The 26599-nt window shown below is 41.8% G+C and overlaps 1 protein-coding gene across 1 annotated transcript in view; it reads right to left on the reverse strand.

Annotated features, from left to right (window-relative positions):
* plcl1 (phospholipase C like 1) overlaps positions 1-26599 on the reverse strand; it is a 63886-nt gene that overhangs the window by 22029 nt on the left and 15258 nt on the right. The gene's annotated exons all lie outside the window — the stretch shown is intronic.

Genomic DNA, 26599 nt, shown 5'->3' on the forward strand with positions numbered 1-26599 from the left:
GAAACCCCGAAGGATGTTTGTTTTGGTTCATTTGTCTGTTTGCATGTTTGTTTGTGTGTCGTCATGGATGGCTGTTTATGATACGCACTGATTTAAAGATTATAAACTGTAACATTTTAATAACTACTTAAAGTCTCAATGCCCATCAAAGGACTGGTGTTGGAAATAAGCTCCAGCTATACACACATCTATCGGACACTGCTTCCGTTCTGAAACAGTGAATGGTTCTCTGAACTCATACGAATGTTTCAATACCACATCCTTAATAGGCTTTGTCTTTAAAAAGGGTTCGACTTGGATTTGGATATTTTTGGGGCTTGTAGGTGTGTTTCACAGTCTCTTCCTTTCACTTCGTTGGCACAGAGGAGCCGCTGCTCTCACTATGTAATCTCCGTCTCCAAATTTGGACGGAATGGATTTTATTTTTTTCATAGTATCCTGGCTCGCAGGAAAGCGTGATAGAAGGTCTCTGTGCATGCAGAGGTGTGAGAAGAAGAGAAGAGGAACTTTTCATCTATACATCTTAAGAATGGTGTGAAACTAGAAACATTTCAAATTCAGCATTTAAGTTTCAAAAGTTTAATCAGAGAACGAATGTGGAAAAAAAAACTGCTGTCAGTCTTCCTGGACATACAAATCCTTTTGGTTCCTCTAGAACTCAACTTTGGAGCTGAGATGATTAATGGACAGAAAATGTATCTGCAGCCATTTTGAAAATCATTCATGTCAATCTTTTTTGCCAAAAAATGCAGATGAGAGAGATCACACAATCCTCCTCTGTTAACGTGTCTCCTCCTGCTATTTGTACATTTCTCCCTTAAATACATATGTGACGTGGAGAGAGGCCCTCGATATCTTTGGGGTTTTGGACTCGTCAACTTGAAACGGAAATAGAAACAACTGCCGATTCCTGCCCTCATCGTCTTTAATAAAAGAGTTCTGGAGGTGTTTCTTTTGTTTAAAAAGGTAGCAGAGGTACAAATCTTGTTTTCCATCTTTCTGTTGAAGCTCAGGGGAAAGATTCCCCCTCATGGAATAACAAGAAACCATTATTGGTGAAGTGACTAGTGTCAGAGATAAAGTTAGAATCTTAAGCTTAAGTACTGTTGTTTTTCTGACAAGGGTTTAACACACACACACACACACACACACACGCACAGTTTGTAACCGTGCTTCCTGCCTCCAGTGACAGATTGATTGGCAGCTTCATCTCTGCTCGCTGAGCAAAGTGTCAATGTTAAGTTCAATTTTCATTAGCGCCACAGCGCGGGCGTTTTACTGATAACGGCTCTTCTTTATGAGCGTCGTAATGAGCTGCGCCGGCCCCGGCTGAAATGACGGCAGTAATTACACGTGGCGCTGAGTGCAGAGAGTCGACCGCGTCTCCCGTGTGCAGTCCTTTCCCCCGTTACCGCTGTTTGCTTTGTACAGATACAGTGTGTAACTGTACTCACCAGGCGGTGAAATGGCCAGTGGTGGAATAAATATTTAGATCCTCTACAGTACAAGTACAAGTAGTAATACCACACTGTGAAAATACTCCACTACAAGTAAAAGTCCGGTAACCCTAACCCTAGTGCTTTAGGTGTTCTTTCAGGTTAGAAATCATCTGCTGAGGAACAACGGAAGTGTATGAAAGCGTTGGGAAGCGACAAGTAAGATGGACCTTGTGATGAGAATATTTTACACCCACAGGTGAGTTCAAATCCAGACACACTGACTCAAATGTTCACGTTTTCTTTTGGCCAAAGACACACAACATACATGATTACCTCAGAAAGAGGGGAGGGAGGGAGGGAGCTGAAAATCGTTGCCTCGTCCTGTTCGCTACACAATCCCGTATTGATTTCCAATACCAATATTCCCAGACCTCCCAGCACACTGACAGACACAGATATGACACCGAGTTACCATCAAAGGCGGTTTGCTTGTTTGTCTTTGTTCACATAACCCTCCCAAAAATTTGTATTAAGTTGGTCAGCGAGGAGGCCGGACGGACGAGCTTAGAGAAAGCAGGTCAGCGGGTATTTAGGTGGACAGAGCTGTGTCTGTCTCTCTGGCGGTGACGCTTTGGGGCGCCGTGGACATTCGGGGACATTGACATTGTTGTGGCGGTCGCCGCTAATCCGGCGTGTGCATGCATGTGCGCGTTGTGCATGTTTCTACTGTCACTTTGACATCTCGGCGCAAGACACACGATGCCATCCAGGAAACTATGGCCACGTCCTCTGAAAGCCTTTAATGCAGCGCTCTGTTTGGCCTAAAAGGGCATCTATCAGTTATAATCCACAGCCTGTTTTAAGCTCTCTCTCTCTCTCTCTCTCTCCAGTTTGTTTTACTTCTACGCTCTCTTCAGCGTTTTTCGGGGAAAAAAATTAATATCTCAGCACAGATGGAAAGATGCTGAAGAGAAATGAGAGCAAAGGCTGGAGGGAAAGAAGAGAGGAGACGCAAGAAAAAGGTCAGACGAGACTAAATAAAAGGATGTTCTGGAGTGGAAAGCAGAGAAAATGGTTTGACAATTGGCATGCAGAAAAAGATTTTTTTTTTTTAATACAGTGCAAACTGAATAAAAGAAGGATCAAGAGGATCAAGATGCAACAAGTGGGGACACAGGGAGCAGAAGTAGAATAAATAGATGGAGAACAATAGGTCATTGTATTGAACAGGCGCTGACAGCAGATGAAGTGTTTACAGCAGCTCGCTCTTCACTCGGTGTACCTCTTCAGTCCGACTGGGTCACGTGTATGAAGAGAGAGACAGAATATCGCTGTGATGTCGACCCACACAGAGGCTACGTAGCTCAACACCTTCATGGTGGAGGAAGGTTTGTTGTATCAGGGGCTGTTGGTGGAGTCCGGTTGGCACAACCACTGTGGGAAATACAGGGGATTATGCTCAATAGCAAAATTTCAGGGGGTCTCGAAAATCATAAGCCAATTATTTGACACTTGCAACCATCACTAAAAGGTCTTTTAAAAGCTTGCTAATGCCCAGCAGGTTTCGTTATTCAAACTGCAAAACATGTATTCACAAATATGAAAAGTGAGTGCGAAGGACGGTTTTCTGCCGTAAATGACACGGCCAGCCAGAGGTTACGCCAAGCGAACCCGTCTTCACATCCGTTTGTGGACCAGCAGGACGTTTATATGATGCCTTAAAAACTTATTTTTTGTCCAAATATCCTTATATTTACTTTCTTCATGTGTATCCTTCATGGATTTGTAATAAACAACTCTCGCATGCATTCATCCCTGCAGGTCACCACTTTAACGTGAGGATGCACATACTGTAAAAACACAGCAGCCTTTATTCCGTCCTGCACAGTGACCTTCGACAGCTGTAAACCGAAAGAGCCGATGGAACACAAACGTGAAAATCAATCTACAACCGTGTCACAACTCACGCTTTAACACACTCCCATACATCAATCCCTACTGTGCCTGCACCCGGCCACAATGTTTCCATCCATTGACAAAAACTTGCTTATACAACTTGTTAACCTTGTGCATAACACACACACACACACACACACACACACACACACACACACACACACACACACACACACACACACACCAGACTAAGACCTGGCAGTTGCATAAATCCAGTCCCAATCTGATCCTCATGATCTGGCTAATAATCCCTCAGCCCATTGGCAGAAGATTAGCACAATAGATTACTGCGCTGCTGCACAGTCTTACAGCCGTTAATCCACAGCAAAGGCCGGGTCGCTGTGTATCACAGTCAGCACCACGGCGCACAACTGTTGATTATCAACTAGGACATACATCTATTGACGTATTTCTTTATACGTGTTGTCTGATAACCTTTAGCTGCTTTTTTTGGAGGCTCTAGAGACATGAGCCTCAAATGGAAAAGACCTTTTTCACAACACCAATGCATTTTTGTCAGCACAGGTGGAACTAATACTGTTAACAAAGGCTCTGTTCAGTGTCCCAGTAAGTCATGACGGTGAGCCCACATGAGCATGACTACTTAGAGTAAATAGAGTCTGAAAAGTCAGTGAGAGAAAGTCTCGCTATAGTCCGACCGGAGCGTATTCATTGTGTAAGATACAAAGTCTTTAAAAGTCCCCAATAAAACAGTTTCCAGTCAAATAAGTGCAAGATTGATAAAATGACATCAATAAGAACGACACCAACATGTTTTTAAAATGAAGTCAGAGACCTGTAACTGCGGGTAGTCACTGTACCGGATCAACGACATTATGCGTAGATTCATTCATAAAAATGAATTGCAGAGTATTAAGAGCTTGATATTTCTCAATCTTGTTACGGCCCTTTGACACCAGAGAGTGATGGTGCAAGTTCTTGTGTGGAAGACTCCGGCGACGCGCAATGAGTGCACGGGCGGAATACAGTCAAGTGTGTTATTAGAGTCCAACAACAGCCACGGAAAATACTTTCTTTTTCAAAGGGCTTTTGATTCATTGATGTCAGGATGTAAAGACAATTTGTTTTAAATATATGAAAATGTTTTTGAAGAAGATTACCAACCCTTTCTTTTAGTTATTAAAACTAGTGACCTCTCTTCTGCAACAAGCAACAAAAATAAAAAACACCATTGATTTGGGCCTTTTATTGGCACTGAACCAGCATCCCTTCAAACACTGTGCTTTTCAAAATGACTCTCCAGAATGGATGAATTAGAAAACTCACTTTTGTAGTTTTGACAAAACAAAATATTCTAAATCACGAGCCAACTTTTGCCTCCAATTCTCTACAATCATTCCATGCGTGTGTCCTTCGGCCTGATTCACCATCTCTTATGCCAAACTGCACACAGACAGTGAGCACCGAGTGAGGAGCACCGAGAGCGCCGAGAGTCTGCGTGAAGAAAGAGAAAGAAAGAAAAAGAAAACCCTGAGCAACACTTCGAGGAAGTCGTGAGAAACCAGAATGATTAATTGATAACCGTGACTTGAAGTGTCAAATGTGTACGAGCGCGTGGGTGGTAGCGCGAGCAGATATTTCAGTGCATGCCCACTGATCGTATTTGGTTGAGGAATCCGATAAAAGGTGTTATAAAGGTGTGGCTTTGTCTGTCGCTCTCTGCACAGTTACGGATTCTTTACCAAGTGCAATCAGCTCTGCGGTGACCTCAACCTCGAGTGGTCTGTGAATAATGTGTTTGTAACGATGTCTGGTAGTGTGTGTGTGTGTGTGTGTGCACGTGTTAGTGAAGAAAAAAAAAAAAGACTTAAATCAGTTGAAAGACTTTAAGTCGGTGTAAAATGGGAAGTGATGGTGAGTTCTTGACGTGTATGAAGAAAGAAGAAAAACCAGAACTCTTATTTCAGTTTCTTTTTCAGCAACGTTCGTCTGTGGGATTTAGATTCTGCACAAGAAGTCAAAGATCTCAGCCGATCCTCGCGGCGAGGACCTTGTTATCGTTCTGTTACAGATGGAAACAATGGTTGATGCTGAGATAAGATCGTGCTTGTGAGACAAAATGATCTCATTACTAGCTTTTTGGAGCTAATAACCGCGTTCTAAAGTTTGAAAACAACTTGTGTCCACATTAGTGTTGTCAGTTTGGTGTTGAACGCCGTTAAATCTCCGTTTCTTTGCCTTCTTTGCATTTGATGAACTAAAAATCTGCATCACAGCTGACATCTGGTAAATAGACAGACGGCTGACCAAATCAATTTCTCTTGTTGCATCAGACAACATAAATACAGGTTAAGGACGGCATGAATGGGAAAAAATGTTTCAATCTGGATCCTATTTTCATAATGATACGACTAAAATTGCATTTTTCTTCCACTGAAAGGCTCCGATTGTTATTATTAGTGTCTGACAACATTATTGAAAGAATCCTACAGAGAAAATGTTCCTCTTTACCATTCGGTAAATATTCAGCCGTGACATTAAAACCCTTTTTGGTAACACGAAGCTTTCTGTTCTCCAACACAACAAACTCTGAAAACTCTCTCCAACTCTCACTCGCTTTGTGTTCAGGCAACAAATCATGTGACACAAAAACAAACCGGAAGCAAAAGGTAAGAAAAAGGGGACCAAAGATTGTCTTCTTCACTCGCTTGTACTGCTAAAGCTCAGTTCTGGAGGACGTTTTAAGGGGAGAAAAGCACCGTTGTCGTGTTGGAGTGAATGAAAAAGACGAGTTTACAAATCAATTCCACTTCATGTGGACGTACTCGCAGCTGAAAGCTCCAACAGAACAAGTCAGTGGACTTTGAGTTGAGATTATTGTGTTACACATGCTGAAGAATGAACTCTCAGGTTTAAGATCCAAGTAAAGAGACATTAGAGAGGGCGGTGATGACATCACTGTCACAGGAAGTGACATAAAACATGACAACAAATGATTTGTTATGGCGACAAATGCCACAAAAGATACATATAAAATAACAATTGACTATTGTTTTAATAATTTCTTTCACAATTTTTGGTTCAATTATATATTTTACACAAACAATTCATATGAGTATCTATTTCATAATGATTATTTTCTTTATTTAATTTGGAAGATTTTGGGGTTTCTATCTCAAACTAAACAGGATGTTTGCTGCAGTAACGTGGGTTCTGGTTGAAGCTTTGACGGCAGAGTTGACGGAGACATTTCAATCTAAGCCCTTTGCACCACAGGTTTGCACACACACACTCTCACACTCTCACACTCACACACTCTGCCCTCACATAATGAAGAAAATCTCTGATGGATTTCAACATGGCTTTGTGCTTCACTTTGCCTGACACATATAAATAAGCTCACACACACACACACACAAAAAAAACAATGCACCTGGTTCCAAAATGATGTGTGGCGCTTGAATGGAGCGTGAAAACATGAGTTGTTTTCAGACATGGAATACTAAACATTTTTGGCCTCATCCATCTGGTAAAAGTGACATTTTTTTGTCATTCAGACAAAAGGTGTCTTTTACATTAATGAACCTAAAACCAGACCGATTTTAGAACTTTATTTTTCACCCCCAATTAATCTTAGATTCTGGACAAATTTCTGCCAAATCTGTTGTCCTTTGACGTGCAGCACGATGCATTTCCCAAACGATCGGTTGGATTTCTGGTCTGAAATTCTTGCAGTTTCACGCTCTGATTTCGTGCTTACTTTCAGTGCGAGCAGATTAACGCGAGTTAACACCACGTAGACGATAAACAAAAACGAAGAGAAGACACAAAGCTTCAACCATATTTGGTGCCCGAGAAGGAAAAGACTGACGTGCACCCTTCTTCTTCTTGCAGTGGAGATACATTTTCACATCAACTTCATATTTCAGCCGAATGTTATCAGAGAGCGAACTCTTCCACCTGTTTCATAACATCCAGCAGAAGTGAAGCTATAGAGTGGAGGGAGTGCCGGTCATATTATTATTGTACAATAAACTCTCCACTCCACTCCAGTTTATTACTCTGACTTTATTTTCTTTGTGCGTATATAAAAGATGAGTCAGATGACCTGTCACAGAGTTCTCAGAAGAGTCTCTCACCGTGCATGTTCTAGCTTGTCGAAAAGTGATACAGAAATGTTTCTGGGCCCAAGTTAGGACGATTGCCGCAGCGACTTTTACATAAAAGTCAGGCTTTTTTTCAGACCCGAGAGCAGCCTGTTGAATTGCCGTCACATTTAAATAAAGAGAAAAGTGCTGTGTGTGCAAACCTATTGACAATCCATTAGCTTCCGCCGACACACATTTCTCTCCGACAGACGATAATGCAACACTCTGCACATAAATTTAACCAGTGTGACACCAGAGGACAAACCAAAACCCACCCAGACAGACGGGACAGCTCCACCTCTCCCTCTGCCTCTCTGTCTGTGCTCCTTTCATTCCTCTTTACTCCTGCCGACTCCCTCCTGATGGTCCCCTCTGACCCTCTAAACGCTGCACCTCCTCTCCTCTGCTTCTTAGCGACTCCTCCCTGTTGATCTCTACTGCTTCCTCCTCTCTGTCCTTCTTCTTTGCCCTTTTTCCATTGCTCCCTTCCTCTCAATTGTTTTGCCCTTTATACGAATATCCTTTTCTCCTCCTCCATCCCTTCATCCGAGCATTAGTGCTATCAAGGGAGGTCTGTGAGGGGGTGTCTTTAGGCAGTGGCCAAAAGGGACCCTTATCCAAAGCAATGACACACTTCCAAGTCAAGAGGACATTTGTTATGTAACAGCTTAAAGCTTCCCGGCTTCTCTGGTGGGCCTCTGACTCTGCGGTTATCTACACATATACACAGATAAACAAAAACAGACAAACAGACAAGGGAGAGGGAGAGGAGGGAGAAAAGATTAAGCTTGAAGTGGGATCAGGAAGAGGGAGAGATAGCGGGTGAGGCGACAGAGGGGAGAAGAAAGGCAGGGAGGAGAGAAAGTGACAGAGATTAAGAAAGGAGGCGACAAGAGAGAGAAAATGGAAGCAGAGGAGAAGGGAAGACACGAGAGGGGAGAGTAAAAAAAAGAAAAAGACAGCTGGTGGAGGAGGTCGAGTCGAGCCTTATAGGGAAACAAATAAATGAATGGAGGGAGAGCGAGAGGAGAATAAGAAGAGAGAGAAGCAGGAGCAAGGAAAGGTCAGGCAGGTACCTCTAAAAAAACAGACGCAATCGGCTTCCACAAATAAAATGAAAAAATAAATAGCAGGCTGACATTTGAGTGCTCTATTCCTGCTCCTCTCACTGTGGGAAGGAGACATGAAAACAAAGATGAGGAGGAGAGGGAGGGAGGGAGGGAGGGGAGACAGTTGGATGGCAGCCCTGTGCGCTTCTGAAAAGGAGATGTTTAGTAAATGGCTTGATGAATCTTTCAGAGCAGGAGGAGAAGAATGAAGGAGGAGGAGGAGGAGGAGGAGGAGGAGGAGGAGGCTCATTTTGAATAATTGACAATAAAAGGCAATTAACAGAGACAGTACATCTCAGGGGGGTTTAGCTGGATACATTTGAACATGCACATGATGAGTACAGTATGTGTGCATGTGTGTGTGTGTGCGTGTGTGTGTGTGTGTGTGTGTGTGTGTGTGTGTGTCGGTGTGTGTGTGTGTTGGAGGATCTTTGTAAAGCACAAATGTCTCCAGAAGGCTCCGGAGCAGACAGCCAAGCGGCGGGTCCGTCAGACGAGAGCCAGCCCTGGCCGAGACAGCAGTTATGCAACCCCGCCTCCAAAAAAAACGCACCCACAAAGACATGTCAGAGCAGTGGCTGGGCTGCACACACACACTCTCACACACACACACACACACACACACACACACACACACACACACACACACCATCACTATTACTGTTCTATTTTCAGTATGATTGCAGCCGCTGCCTAGCAACCGCAGGTGAAGGACACTAGGTGGGATAATGAAAACGTAATAATCTCAATCTACTTTTTTTTTAATCCTGAACAAACACAAAGAGAGGAGGTGTGTGTGTGTGTGTGTGCTACAAGGAATGTGTATGTGTGTGTGTCGGTTGTACAACCCAGCGTCCCACCCATTTCCTGTGTGTGTGCATGTGTGTGTGTGTGCGCCTGAGAGGATTTCCACTAACAAACATGTGTATTTGAATTCCACGAATTCCACAAATCTGTGCAAAAAAAAACAATCAATAGTTTGATCCTCCAGTAAAGTCTAAAAATGTATTAACATATATTCAAATTAGAATAAGATAAAACAACACAACGGGAAATACAATAGTTTATAAAAGTCGCACTGAAGGAGGAAATTAAAAAAAAGACAAAAATGTATATTCATCAGATTCATCACGGTGGAAAATACAAGAACAGAGACGACAAATGAATTGTTGGCAGCTTTGAGGAAACAGCAGCCTGTTTCAGAGACGACTCATCATCATCATCATCTGTTTTGTAAATTAATTTTTCATTAATTGCGAACGTTTTCAGAATGTTCTCGTGCTTCTTGGGACTAAAAGAAAGGGAAAGGAAACAATTGGAGGTGGTTTTTATTCACAGGTTATTATGGAACGTTTTACTGCTCCGGCCCACTTGAGATCAAACCGTGCCGCATGTGGCTCATGAACTAAAATAAGTTTCACACCTCTGGGTTGAAAATGAAGAGCGAGAGAACGAGAGCAAAGTGAGACCGCTGGAGAGAAAAAAGAGAAATGATGTCTAAAGTCAGTGAAGCTAACATTAAATGACAGGATTTCATAACATCTGAGACATTAGGAGCCATCAGAAAGGTGTTGTATAAACACTGTCTGATGTACAGACACATATCAAACCAGCTGTTAAGAAAAGACAGTGAAGAAAAAGAAACGGAAGAAACAAGCGAAACCATGAACAGAAAAACCAGAGTGAGAAAAGGCATGTGAGGGACGGAGGGGGATGAACCTTACTATGACTGAGATAGTGAGAGAAACACAAAACGGCCTTGAGAGCAGCTGGACGGATAAACGAGAGTAACAGTTTACGTGTAAACGTGTGCTCGATTACACCAACAACTGCAGGTGCAAACGCTGTAAACAGGATGTCGTAAAAAGTGAAATGTGTGAAATTCAGCAACCTGACCCAAACCCGAACCGTCACATGACATTATTTAAACTTAAACAGTTTCAATATTTCTCTCTGGCTCTGCCAATCATCTGCCTCGATGAGCATAAGGTGTTGCAAGTAGAAGCCGGAAGAGAGAAAGCGCCTGATGGTGTGACGTTACGAAATACGGGAAGTCTCGGGGAGAGAGGGAGGTCCAAGACCCCTTGATTGACACTTCAGAACCCCTGAAAGCCTCAATAGCAAAAGTGTGGGGGGGTCTCTATAATTATAAGACAATTAGTGGATAGAGTGGATGTTCTGCCGTTAATGAACCAACCAGCACTACTGTTTGTGGACCTAATTGGACCCCCTTTGGACAAATTTGATCCCGTGCTTTTCATAAGAACCTGGATTAAAGCAGCGGGTATGGACGGGTATTTCACACACTACTCGCAACCCTCATGGATGCGTCGAGCTTGAAATCAGGCTTTACACCCACAGTCTTCATCCGGAGAGGCAGACCAGATGAAGTGTAAACATATTTTGTAGTTAACTGAGGTGTCAGTGGTTATATAAGCAGCGACAGCAGCCAGAATGTCTGCTGTTTGTCGACGACACTTTATTGTACATTCACATAGATTCATGAGGTCAAATCTACCAGCTTATACAGAGACTCTGGATCTGAAGCATCACACCCCTACCAACGTTCACACTCCTACACTTCAACACTAGACTAGAAAGAATATATCATTAGTTCCTTAAGAAACGTTACAAAACCACATATGCACACAATAAAAATGAAGAACATTGATTTACACCTCTTCACTTTGTTCTGTGTTTTTAATGTGGCAGGGAAAATACATAAAAATGAAATACATATATTAACAGTGATTTGTTTTAATTTAGGCATTTAAAATATTCCACAGTACAGGGAGTATGGTGCTTTATGGACGGACATTTTACAACAATACTATTAAAACTTCACCGTTCGATTTTGTGAGAAACTTTACTAGAGTAAGCAGTTTTCTATTACATTTTCAAGGGATTAAAAGTTTGGATTTTTAACTTTTTCTGTTGATGATGTGTACGAACTCACTGGAACCGTGTTTGCAGAAGTTTACTTGAACTCAGAAATCAATGTTTTTTGTTGTTGCTTTTTTTATTCAGTCCACGTTGCAGAGGCGAGATCAATTCCAGGTGGGCCCAATTAACCGCACAGAAATACAGAAACGAAAGAGAGATTGGTATCGGAACCAACCAACAAAAGTACATGACCCTTCGGTAGAAACGGTAAAAAGGTTTTATGGGTACAAAACGTCCAAGGTTGATATCTAATAGGCAACATTTCTTCATGCTTGGAAAGCCAAAGAGAACTCTATGAACCACAGACAAATTACAGCCTGGACTGTTGCTCAAATTTGTATTTATTCGAGAAGTTTTCATCAGCTTCCAACATGTGAACATCAGGAGAAATCTGTGTATTTACTTTGTCTTTACGGTTATTCAACGCTCCTGTTCTAGCTAACTGGCAACAAGTTATGACACCATATAGGCCTTTCCTTTCATTTCCTTTCCTCTCCTTCTCTTTCCTTTCCTTTCCTTCTCAGGACTTGAAGCATGAGAGTGCAATTTGTGCTCGACTGGATTTCACAGTTGCTAATCAAGTATATTTGAGATAATCATCTTTTCAGTTAATCTCCCCAGATAGAAGTCGCAGGGATCGGCACCTCAAAACCACCACAGCGAAGAGTCATACTGACACATGGATTGATGGGGGGGATGGACAGATGGACGGATGAGAAAGAGGGCAGAGAGGAGTGAGGAGACAAGGGGACGAGGTGGCGGTGGCCAAACTGACGGCTGAGAATAGATGGGTGGCAAAACCGAGACAAGAGCGCGGGAGGGAGCGAAATCGTGAGCCCAAAAGTGATTATGATAAATGTCATTCTATTATTGCCCGAGTAGAATTTAGGACAGCAGGTGGGGGGCGAGACGGAGGAAGAAATAGAGTGGCTGAGCAGAGCGGAGGAGGGCTGGAGGTTAGTAGAGCGGTGAGTTCAGAAGTGTATCATGAAATACTGAAAGACACTCGGGCCAGACTGTGGGGAAAAGATGCTGCGGCATGTTGTGTTGTCTACGGTCGGCACCATAAATGCATTCACCGCATTCCAATTAAATGCTGCATTTACAATACAATTGGATATATTCAAGTTTCTCGCCAAAAACCTTGATTTACCAAGATTACATTTCAACACATTATGATAACGTTCTAATTTAGCTCCGCCAAACACTCATTTTTACTGTGTGGAGCTTGAACGCACCATAATGTTACTCAATGGAACCTCGGTTAACGTTAGCCGTTAGCTCAGATATAAGCAGGACTGTGCTAAGGAGAGACAGTCACTGCAAGTTGCAGCTCTTATACTTATTATATAAATATATTTACCTTCTGACTTATCTTACTGGGACTCGCATGCATACACGGCCGGACCGGCTACTTAAACAAAGCACAGATAAGCTCAGATAACACAGAGACGGAGTGACTTCGTTCTCTGCTCAGGTGGACATTACTCCACCTTATCTTCACATAGACAATACTTGTTTGATGCTATATCAATGCTCTGAATGCAGCACCTTTAAAGAATGATTGTAAGTAATCAGTTTTTGAATGCGTTTGGAATACACACACAAGCTATTTGTATTTACTTATGGATCTACGATGTCTGTGTACATGTAGTGTAACCGGTTCAAAGATGTTTTCAGTAAGCAGAGATGCAAATATGCAAATATGATTGAAAAGAGGAAGTATGTGCATGTTGACACCAGGATTTAGGGGCGTGTGTGCAATTGTGTGATCAAAAATAGATGCAAGTAAGAATTAGAAATACAGAAGTAGAGTTCAGCTGTGAGCGCCTCACGCTGCTCCCATCAGGGATACGGAAGCAATGGGACAACAACAAAAGACAGGGTTTGTAGTTGGATGCCGGGGAGTCAATGCTATGCTAACAAACACACACATTCACTAACATACACACGAAGAAACACCACTGTTTATTTGGTCTCCTTGAAAAAAACAAAAACGTTACATAATTTAATCTCCTTATGTAACTGTCACTACACATAGAAGCACATATGTATGCCCACACACACACACACACACACACACATGCAAATGTTAAGACAAACACACATGAGGACACTGGGTCACACCCATGTGAAGGTAGATGTAAACACACTAACACATTAACTTTACCCTTTATCATTAATTTATGTGATTTACACAGTAAGCAACAGGCCTGCACACACACACACACACACACACACACACACACAGTGTTGTGACCCCATTAGTTCAGCGTCAGCCCACCGGATGTCTGTGTGTTTGTGTGCTTTGGAGAGCAACATGGGAACATTGTAAACACACAATCTATGGGAGGCAATTAATGCCTTAAAATAACTATTTCGGGACGAACATCAAACTAATCAAGCAACTAATTCATAACTGAAACTATTGTTTTGTGCAAATCTTTTGACTTGAGCGTTCTCGCAAGCAGTTTTAAAAGATTCTTTTACAAATCAAGAACGTGACACATTTGCAAACGATTTCCGTGTTGATTGAAGAAAACACATCCAAAGAGTCATATTTAGAGAATACTGTACACAGAACCAAAAACCTGCCCCCTCTCCAAGCTTCCCCTTGACTCCATGAGCCTCCTGTGGGACGTCCTATCGGCTGTGTGGAAGAGAGCGCTGGATATATCCCACTGAAAGGCCCAAGGAAGTGGAAGCAGAAGCCAAACATGTTAATTAAAAATACTAATGGAGCCTGGCTATAACTATTTCTGAAACACTTTATATTTACTGTATAGAGCTCTTTATTTACCCTCCGTCATTTTATTAGCTTACCTTAATCGTAATTTAACTTACCGTTATCTGTTAGCGTCTTTATTTAACCGAAACGGACTGAACGACCCATTAACTAGCTCTCCTCCTGCCAAGAGTTCTGCAATTTTGCCGTCGCCATCTTGGCTTTTCGGACTGAGGCAACCAGAGGAGTCGCCCCCTGATGGCCAGTAGAAAGAATGCAAGTTTTAAGACACTTGTCGCCGCATCGGCTTCACTTGTCAGAACCGAACGTTGCCGCCCTGTCGATATTTGACTAAAATCAAAATCAAATCAATTTCTTTTTTTTTTATTCCAGTGTGGACATTTTTGTTTGACTGGATAATACAGACACAAAAGTAACTCTATAAATCAACTTCCACAAAAAACAACAACTCCACACATCTTCTGATCAAATAATTTAAACAACTTTCCTATCCTCACAATCTAGGGTGCTGTTACAGCTGCTAAAGGTTCACAAACATGACATAGACATGTGCAACCGAATATACACACACACACACACACACACACACACACACCCAGGCCCTTGTAAACATTATTCTAAGAAGCAGACTGCTTCTCATGGTGTCCTACATATAAGCCATTCCCACGTCAGTGCTATTTGTCACTGCAATGACCTCCTATCAGCCTCAAGCTCATTAGCAGCACGTAGCACATATTTTGTCTCGTACACATTCGCTTCTATCCATATGCAACACGTACTTTTTTTTTTTTTGTTGTACTGACATTCTGCTCTAAACACACACACACACACACACACACACACACACATACACACACACACACACACACAGCTATATATAGATCTTAATGTTCCATCTCCTTGAACACAGCATGGTCTCACAAGAATCCTATATGATCCTCGACAGCTCTTCTCCTCCATGTGTTGAATTTATAGTTGTCATTTAACAAAAATGTGTTGGCATACACACACACACACACACACACACACATGCATATTTATAGAAAAAGCCTCCCTGATAAGCTGCCTTAATGTCAGGATCGTAGCCCAGCATCACTGTCAGGTGTCATTATCTAACAGCAGGCATCCTTCAGTGTACAGTGCGTGTGTGTGTGTGTGTGTGTGTGTGCTCACATAACTATCTTCATGGAGACCACATGAGTCTCTATTGACAGTTTTCATACTATTGTAGAATCCAGAGATTTTTAGTCTGCATATATGTGAAGGAAAATGTTTTCATGATTTATGAAACATGCCCGAGAGCACAGAGCCTAAATAACATATTCAGTTTTTGCTCATGAGGACAAACAGAAACAGAGAGCATGGAGGCACATCACTAACATCTGGTTCCAAAGTTCTGATTGTATGTTTGATTTGAGTTTGAAAGATGACATAAGATGATGTGTGTGCTGACATACGGAATAATATTGTACACTGAAACAAAGACGCCTTCTTCAGACCTCGTAAAATGCAGCATCAACAAATCATGTGTGCAGAATCTGTAGATATTCACCATGCTGACGTGAACAAGTGACTTAATCAGATATGCCTCCATCCCCGAATCAGAGCAGCATTCAACAGGTGGAGCATCGAGAACAGAAGACCTTTGTGCAATAATAATTCTGGTTTCTCCTCCGTGTCGTGACAATCAAAATGTAAAGGCAGAACACGCGCTGCAGTCATGCGTAGCTGCTAATTTCGATACCACTCAAGAAGAAGAATTGATTTAACCAGACTGATTGTCAATGGAGGCAATAAGGGTTTGGGTGCATTCAGGATTTAACAAGCTCCAGGGAGCTTGATGTGACTCGTGCAAAATGTAGCTTTCAAAGGCGTTATTCTCACGCTGTTACACGACAGCGTGAGGAAGGATTATTGTTGGTTTTTTTCAGCCCAATGCAATATGAAAGAAATGACAGTTCAGTGGCTGTAACAGGTCTTCTTGATCAAAGTCACAGCATGACTAAAAGTGAGAAATAAAGCAGATAGAAGTAACTGGTAGATTTGTTTTGATACATATTTTGTCGTAACTTGTGACCTCAAAATAAAAATGATAAAATACTGGCAATACCATAGTGGTGGAATGTTATTGTCTTTTTTCTGGTATGTCATTTTTTTATTCTATTTTTTTGTTATTGATTTTACTGGGGGGGGGGGGGGACCACTGAAACTGCCTTTTAAATTAAATATATTACTAAATATTATGTATTTCTATAAAGTATGAATGTATTATGGTTATTATGATTGTTATGATCATCATCATATAGCATCATAGCCCAGCTGTCGTTTCTTCATCTCTCAGAATCAATCTGGCTCTGCTGTCGTTTCATCACCGTCTCCATTGTCGTGTTGATTGTGTCTCAAGGGAGGCCCTACAGCAGTCTTCCAATCTCCACCTCTCCTCCGCCTTTTTTCATTCCCTTGTGCTCCACTTTATTTTTTTTTACCACCATACACATGCATCTTTTTCTTCTCCCACAAGCTCCAACATTGTTGGCTCACTCTCTCTGGTCCTCTTACTTCACAGCTGGATAGGGCACCCACAGGGCAGTAATGAGAGCACACAATGATGTCTGCAGGAGGCACGCTTTGAGAGGCCATCCTGGATCACCGTAACCATGGAAATAAGTGCCACTGTGGTCACACACACACACACACGCGCACACACACACACACACACACATAAAAACACACATAAAAACACACACACACACACACACACACACACACACACACACACACACACACACACACACACACACACACACACACACACACACACACACACACACACACACACACACACACACACACACACACACAGAGGGATGTGACGCTCTTGACTCATCCGACACCGAATCCATTCATTCTGAAAAGTCTTTACTCTGAACAGTTTGTCACCACATCGCTCCACAGGGGCAGCTTAGACCCCCGAGAACACGTTAATGCCTGAGGGGACAATAATACCAACAATACATGTCTTACAGTTAGACAAACAAAAATATACAGTAGACATCACATGACGGGATGGTAAAACTACACAAATACTTGAAGTCCTATGTGTAAAAATGACATATAGCATGAATGAACATATATGAGCTGGCATTGTATACACAGTTCATACAGCACAGCTCACACACATACAGGCCAAATGGGAGACAAGCCCTAAAGGCTATACAATATGCCCTGGTGGCTAAAGGGTAAAGGCCTGAACCTGAACCACAATGTCCATGATTCAAGTCCAGACAGACCTTTGCTGCCTGTCATCTCTAATCTCCAAAAAAGTCTAAATTCACCAGAAAACAGTCTAATTACACCACAATTTTTCAGAAAAGTTCACTAGAAAATACCAAAGCCAAATTAATCCGTGCTACATCACAATATGCACTCTCAACTAAAATGGTGCTAATCAGAACCCAAAAGTGGTTCTCTGGCTTGTAATAGGGACACCTGCTTTGGTGCTATATAGCACCCATCTTTAAAAAGGTGCTATACAACACCTTTTGAGGGGACATTTAGCACGATATTGCTGTACAAAAATGGTGCTAAATGAAATGATGAATTATTTAGTATATGTATGTTTTTTGTGGATCCATGCGACACTGAAAAACACATTGGAAATAAGAATGTTTAGAGTTTTATGCTGTGGTTCTCAACAGGGAGCATACCACAAAAATACAAATCCACATGATCACATGCAGACGATGGTTCGAAGGGCTTGTCAACTGGAAACGTGACCCTTAAATCGGCTGTGAGAATGAGCTCAACAGCCGTGAAGGTGTGAGGGCAAAGTTGAGCTCATTTAGAGGAGGAGAAATGGAGGGGAAAAAAAATTGACAGCAACATCCATTTTGCAGTTTATTGAAAGTTTCCATTTGGCCGAGGCAAACTGCAGTCAATGGAGAGAATATGAGGCTGACGCGCGCTGCTGCACAGCTAATGGTTTGCTTCCACAGTGTTGTGGTTCATGTCTTTCCGAATTTCAATTACATCTGGTGAGAACACAGCAGAGCACACAAACACGCACACTCTATGTGCCTCATGCGGCGCTCTGATGTGCAACAAGAGTTTTTGCATTCACCCCGGGTTTCATGCTTCACCGACATGCTCAAGACTAAAGTGGCTCTCTGATACAGCACCAAGAGAGAAGACCTGACTTCTCTCAATGGAAAGGTAATTGCTCAAAAGAAAAAAGTCAAACATACATTCACAAATCAACACACGCATACATGAAAACCCACAAATTCACACACTTCCGTGCGCACACGGCAACAAGTAGCAAATAGAAGAAAAGTGCACCTCAAGCTCTGTTACACTGTGTCACAGTAAATAAAGACAATTAATGAATAAAGTGAACTTGATTCTCCTGGTTGCTCGTTATTGACTTTAATAAGACGAACAGGCAAAGCGGAAGACGTAGAGACAGGAGAGACAGAGTCAATAAAGCAGGAGAAGAGAGCAATAAGGAGGAGAGGGTGAGGTATTGTTGAGACTTGTGATTCCTCACCGACTCCTCCTCATGTGATTCTTGGTTCAGATTCTTGGCATATTTATTGAGCGAAAAGAAAAGTTACCTAAATACACCGAAAGCAAAAAAACACCCTTTATTTTAAACACTGCAGAAATACTTGTCATGACCGAATAATTTGAAACCATTGGTTGTTTTTTCATTTTATTATTCTTCTGACTCAAGCTTTTCTGGCCACAGAATCATTATCTGCTGTAATACTTAAGTGATTTAGCAGTAGGGTTGTCACTTATTTAAAAAAAAAAAAGTCTCGTTCAAAAACATTAGAGGAAGTATTAGAGGAAAACACGCACACATTTGCATTTTCCTTCTGCAGATTTTCTGAAAGTTCTGTAGAAATGTGGGCTATATTTGGTTGGAAACTTGGCTACTGTTAGTAGGAACTGTTCATGCTCTTCGATGCTTTGAACGGCTACTGATGATTCAAGGGGGAAGTGTAACATGTGCATTTAATGCTCCAACTGCTGCCCACCTAACACTGTCCATGCACCTCAAGAACCCTGGATACTTGAAATAAAGCCTCCCACTACTGATTAATGCATTTTTGCTTTTCATTATGCCAACGTGTCTCCTCATTCCCTAACTCTTCCTCACTCCTTGGCTCCTCCCAGCGAGGACATGAGAGAGAGATGCGAGGAAGAGATGAGAGGACGGATGAACCAAAGCTGCCAAATGAGAAATCCTTGGTTCCATAGCGGCTAAAGCGGCAGTTGCTTAAAACTGTGTGCCACACATGTGGAGGTGCGGCATTTATACTTCACGGCACTTGATAAAAGTCCTCCGCCTAGGATGTACCTGTGCTTTCTTGCTCGGTGCCTTCTCGAAGTGCATTTAATGGATTAGAAGCTCCACCGTGATGGCAGAAGGAGAAAGATTTTAGGATCACGTGAGGATGCAAGGAAGCATAAGCAGGCATAATGAAACGCAACCCATAATTTGACACAGGTAGAGTGACACACAACGTCAAACTGACAGAAAGACAATCCAGCATGTGTGAACATTGAACATCAGATACATGGTGGAGACTGAACCATTCATCACTCGGAGTCCTGACGGCCGAGAGGAAAGTATGATGGGCCGAGAAGAGAGAGGTGGAATTAAACCCCTGATAAGATAAGGCACTGAGGCTAAAAGAGGAAGGTGGGAAAAGACAATGGAAAAGAGCTGAAGTGAAGATGCAGTCAACTGTGTGTGTGTGTGTGTGTGTGGGTGTGTGTGTGTGTGTGTGTGTGTGTGTGTGTGTGTGTGTGTGTGTGTGTGTGTGTGACAGGCGGAGACGGAGAGGACAGCTTTGTGCGCAGGCAGACACGGAGCAGCGCTAAATAAATCAGCCGGCGCTGCAACTAAGTGTGACTGAAATGTTTACGATACAGCAGCATAATGGAGAGAGAGAAGAGAAAGAGAAAGAAAGAGATAGAGAAGAGAAAGGGAAAGAGAAAGAGAGAGAGAAGCCCGCCTGCCGTTCATTCGAGAAACAGAAAAAGAAATTACCAAAATAAGAATAGGGTGTAGGTGGATCTTTGATAAGTAGGCAGACAAAGGAGCAGTCCGACTGGGTTAAGTGCTTCTTAAAACACCCACACCTATTATCTTCTATACAAGCACACACATCGGTGGAGGCTAGACGTCTTTCTACGTATATATAGTTGAATATGACCTTAAATATCAGTATAATTAAGTATTTTGAATAAAGTTACAGTTAAAGTCTTCACAGATTGATGCTGTGACTGAACAATGATTTGAACAAGAAAAAAAAAGGTTCAACCTCTTGAAGAGACCCCATGACATCTCATACTAAGCCGAGCCTACAGAATTTAGTGTCCTCAACGACAGCATAGCTGAGCCAGCATTCATCCAATCATAGCAACCCTAATTAGGCACCACAACAACATAGCGTCTGACATAAGATGCAGTTGTTAGCATGTAGCTTACTACCTACAGTAGTAACCACAGACTGTCGTGACGTCACTCATTGGTTTGTGGACTGCTGTTTTGAGGCCTCAATTTTTGGCAATTTCGCCGGATTACGGCCGTCGCCATGTTGTTTTTTTGGCAACCGATGAACATAAAATAGCATATTTGGAATGCGGAGGAGTGATGTAGAGGCAACGTATACGGCTCTGGTCGCAGCAACAACCTGTCAATCACCATGTAGCCCCGCCCTAAAGCGTACTCTGCGTTATGGTCTATTTGACTCTAAATGAACCATAACTTACTGAATGAACATCATGCTGTACTGAAGAAGACTTGAAACTAGAGATTGAGACCATAAACTCATGTTTACAATGTTTACTGAGGTAATAAATCAAGAGAGAAGTAGAGTCATTTTCCCATAGACTTCTATACAACCAGAGGAGTCGCCCCCTGCTGGTCAGTAGAGAGAATGCAAGTTTTAAGACACTTCTGCATCGGCTTCACTCGGCAGAACCAGAGGTTTCCGCCTGGTAGCAACAGAGTGTTAGCTTCCAAGGCCAAAGAGCATTTTATAAGATAGCTAGCCTACATTAGTTTGGGGGATTACATTAACCCAATGGTTTTCTTTCCCAACCAAAATTGTTCCAATCAAAGTAGCCAGCAATAGCTCCAAAAGTCAAAGATATATTTATACCATTTGTATTGTCACTGCACATTAATCTGCATAAAGCTTAGTTTTGGACATTGACACTCAACAGCAGCCTCAGCCAATGATATTTGTCATAATGTCACGTTTGACAAAGACATCAGTTAGTCCGCATCCTAAAATCATATTCTCTTGAAATATTGAAAGTGTAATATTACTGTTTGAAAACAAAGTACGTAGAGGCTAAGTATCTAGACATGTCAGAACAATAAAATAATCTTCCATACCTCCTTATAATAGCCTACTTATAAAACTAGGACTAACTACACTGCAATGCCGTTTCCTTATTACTTTTGTCTGCTTCTGTCTAATTTCAAGTGGAAAATCTGCTTACTGCTATAAGTAGACGTATGTGTGACAAATGACACAATAAAATGCAGCATGAGTGTGATGCCCTTAAGCGTGAAGGTGGAACAGTCACACAGGAGCCGGCTAATTACTACTAATTGGTGACATTATGTCTCCAGCAGTTGTGTCTAATCTGTGATTAGTGACCTTAGCTCTGCGTGTCGTCAATGTTTGATTTTATCCCAATTAGTGTCTTGTGTCCCCAATCAGTCAAAGACGCAAAGTATGAAAGGATCCTTGAATCTTGAACCTGGAATAAATAAGGCTTTCCGCCATCTTTATAAAGATTTGATGTTAAAAGTAAAACCATCGTTCATTGTCCCAGGCCATGTTCACTGTAAGACAAACGCTGGTATTATAAATGAGCTTTACTTATTTAATTCACTCAATTATTTATTTTTCTGTCTTGTTATGTTTCAGCATGATCTGTGTTCTGTCTGCTGGTTTATCTTTTTGGCTTGTGGACTCCTAAAATGAAGTACCGTCTACTACGAGTTTGTTTCATTTCAAGGATTTTTTGAGCCCTGAAGAGTTCGCTTATGCAATTTATGCAAGTGAAAAAAAAAGCTTAACAGTAGAGAAAATTGTATCATTGTATCAATAAATGTACACTTCTATGACCACATTACTTAGAAACTGATGAAGACTTTAAAGATTTGGTGATTTTCAGGCAATTTCTGGAGTTATAAATCCTTCAGTCCTCGGCTTTCTCAGCATATCTATGGGTCTGTATTTGACAAACATCCAGGATAATGATATCGTTGGAAAGTGTAAGTCGCACTGAATCTATAAATATGTGTATCCTTCTGTATGTTCAGATTTGCCCAACTTATGACAAAGAAAAGTGTGATTTGACTCAAATTGCTGCAAACTAAAACTAAAGGTTTTAAAGTATCTTAAATGTCTCCATGAGCTGCGTGCCACAGTTAGAAAACCTCTGCCTAAGGTGTAAGTTGTTTTTTGTTAATTTTCTGGGCTAATTAAAATCCTGTTTTATTCTGAATATAAATAGAAATTAAAAATGAATTACTTTAAAAGAGTACTCTGGTGTCTGACAGCTGCTTAATTTTCTGTAACCGGGGGCATTTTCTGAGCTGCGCCTGCGGCGAAAAGGACTCTTACCTGCTGTGAACTCAGAAAAACACCTACTTTTTCATTTGACAACATCAAATAAATGTACTTACTGTACCTTATGGGCATTTTTGGGTAAATGTCTGCAAATTATATAAATGATAAGCATGCTCATGTGTTAGCTGCCTGATGGAATGCTAACCTTTCACCTCATTAAAGCATCCCCCTGATTAGGAATGATTCCCTGAATAGGAATAAGCAGGTGTACAAATTGAAGGGATGAACGACTTAACCTGATCTTGTCAGAGTTAACTGCAGCGGATTACCTCGGACACTTTGAACCTGAGGAGTAGTAAGCACTTCATTGATGATTTGGCAGGGTATTAGAGAGGAAAGAAGGTAGACTAATGGAATTAAAGAGTAACAGACTGCCGCCTTGTTTAGCATACGGTCACACAGAACGACCAACATAGCAGAACCACTCACTGACACAGAAGCTCTAATGACACTGAAGGTAGTGTACACAAAGACTTCCATGCTCCAACTGCAATATATTTCCAGCTCTGTCTGACTCGATGTCAAATGGATTTCACTGATGAATGAATCCTTATGTCCATCTGTCACACAGGCATATACACATACATACATACATACATAGGCCTATATATGGTACGAATATGATGAGAGTTATGAAGAAGGCGCCGTCGTTTCACATGGTTATCAATAACCTGCTGACCTGAACAACAAACAAAGAGTGATGAAACGACTGGAGGGAAATACATTCAATATGCTGTTGAGAGTGCTGGACGTGCTGCCGACCAGTCCTGGGCTGTGCAGTGTTGTGGTCCTCTTGTCACATACGAAACAATGCATGGAACAATGTCCAACTGTCACATGTGATCTCGAGCCCTTCTTTTATTACATAGCAGTGTTTTTGCAGGTAAACTCAAATAAAGCTGCAACTACTGATTGTTTTCCTAATCAATTAGTATAAAAGCTACACTAGATGTTGAGGAGGGATGAACAAAGGGCTGGACTCATAGACTGTATATAAGAAGTGGACGAAGTCATCGTAATGACGTCACCCATTGGATTGTGGACCGCCGTTTTGAAGCCTTGAGTTCAGCGTTTTGGCTGTCGCCATCTTGGATTACGGCCGTCGCCATGTTGACTTTTTGCAACCGATGAACGGAAGTTAGCAAATTTGGACCGCCCAAAATCCTACTCCTCTTTATGGTCTGTTTGACTCTAAATGGAGCATAATGTACTAAATGAACATCATGCTGTATTGAAGAAGACTTGAAACTAGAGAGTGAGACCATAAACTCATGTTTACAATGTTTACTGAGCTAATAAATCAAGAGAGAAGTAGAGTCATTTCCTCATAGACTTCTATACAATCACACTTCTTCTTGCACCCAGAATGCAAGTTGAAGACACTTCAGCATTGGCTTCAATATACAGAACCGGAGGTCGCATCGCAGCCGTAACTGCTGATATTTCTACACTATCAGAAATGTACAGAGCGGTCTGATGATGTCAGTGAGGTTACATAATCAAAAGTTTTATTTAATTGAAGCTTATTCTCGGGCTCAAAGACAATCTTGAGAAAAATAAATGACTGCAAATCCAGTTTTGACAACTTGAAAAAAAATAATCACGGATAATTTGTACAACAAAAGAGACAGAAATGATCGCATGGGCGATGTAAGCTATTATGACTCAATGGGTGACGTGAAAAGCTGGCAGATGAGCGAAAGACAGAAGGAAGAGGTGTTCATACGGAGAGAAGAGGGGACTATTCCTGGGATTAAATAGACACCTAATGATGCCTCCATTCCTGCAGCCAATAACAGAAAAACGGCAGAGGAGTTAAAGAGTGGAGAGAACATCTCTTCATGCTAGACAAGCTGTAATTATTTTAATTAGCCCTTATTGAAATCTGAATAGAGGCCCAAAGCTGGAGTTGCAGCACAAAGGTGGGATCCTTCTATATGTGTGTGTGTGTGTGTGTGTGTGTGTGTGTCACACTATCCTCCAGAGGAATCACAGCTTTCTTTGCAAAACATCTTTTTTTTTTTTTTTTTTTTTTTTTATGCCTGGTTGTTTGTGTACGAGCCGGGTTCCCCGTCTCCCTGCCTGCTCACTAACAAACACGCCTGCTTATGAGCTTCTCCGTCCATCACCGCAAAATAAATCTGATAAAAGTAGGAGAACGATATCCAAAGAGCAAGAGGAGCCATGAGCAGCTCTGTGTGGTTATGGATCATCAGTGTCGGCTTGTACAAACTAGCTAAGAGTCCAAATTGCAAAGCAACGTAAAATCTAAATGAATGTGCAATTTAAATAGGAATATTGGGAGTTGAGCACATAAACAGTTAAGAGATAAACAGGTGGTGGCTGGTACCATTAAACCATGCATCATGACTGGAATCATTTAAAGCTCATGTAGAAAGCGTTTTAAAGATCAGTTGCCTCATCATGAATTGAGTTTTATGCAAATGTTAGTTTGTGTTTGTGTACACAATTTATTGTGGAGGTTTGTGGATCTTAATGGTCCATCTAGGGACGGGCGTGGAAAATGATCCTGGGCTATAAATGCTCTTTTTTATGCATCATTGGTTCATGCAATATCAACCCCATCTCCCACAAAATGACATTCCCATGCAACTAAACTACGTTTCTCAAATACGCTGTGGACTTTTGGTTTCACACGGGAGAAAAGTCCTGTTTGTTTGACCCGCCGCTCCACCTCGACCTCCTCCCTACGCGGACGTCTGCAGACTACGATTTGAGACGTATTTGAGATACGTCAAAAACAAATCTGTGTCCTTTGAAACATAATTGACAATGCAGTTGTCAATGTATGGGAAGATTAAAGTCCACGCTGACAATATTCTGCTCCCTACACAAATAAACCATAAATAAATAAACCAGATGTTGTAATCAAAAGAGTTTCATTTAAACCTTAAACGGTGGAAAAAGATGTACAACACAAGATGGTTCTCTTTGTTTCGTGTGTTAATGTGAGGACGGTTACAGTCTTCCTGTTCAGTTCAAACTGATGTCTTCAGGTCTTCAGTGGATGTTTAAGTCACACGTTTCATGTACGTCGTGAATTAGTCGGTTTCTATACTGCGTTTTGTTTTTTATCGATACACCAACTTTCCCACCTCGGCCAAGCGTAAAAACTTTTTTAAAGATATTATAGTTTGTGCATTTTATGCAGAAACAAAAAATGTGCTTAAAAACAGGTGGACAGAAGCACACATTGCAGCCTCAGCCTCCTACAGTTTGAACTGCAGCTGAAACCCTCCAAAAATCTGCTGAGAGAAAAAAAATATTTAAAGAAAACGCGTGTGTGTGTGTATGAAAAAGAGAGCCAGATGGAGAAGTCAAAGGAGCCATTTTCTCCCCCCCCCCCACCTCTCTCTGTAGCCAAGGAAACCAACCAAAGTTGTCCTCATTTGAGGTCAGAGGTCACGGGTGACGTGCAGGAAACGGCCGCTGGAGGACAGAGAAGCTGATGGACGGAGAGATTTGATTTTACCGTTTAGAGTGATACGAGAGAGCGTGGCGGAGACAACGGGGAGAGCCTGAATGGCCTTATTGAGGAGGTTTTTATGGCTTCTGTGAGATGTGTCCACTCCGCCCAACACGTCTGGGAGCACAATGACCTCACCGCCCGAAT

This window comes from Anarhichas minor, unplaced genomic scaffold, assembly GCF_050575085.1.
Source record: "Anarhichas minor isolate MPS153535 unplaced genomic scaffold, ASM5057508v1 ptg000004l, whole genome shotgun sequence".
NCBI classification, from domain to species: domain Eukaryota; kingdom Metazoa; phylum Chordata; class Actinopteri; order Perciformes; family Anarhichadidae; genus Anarhichas; species Anarhichas minor.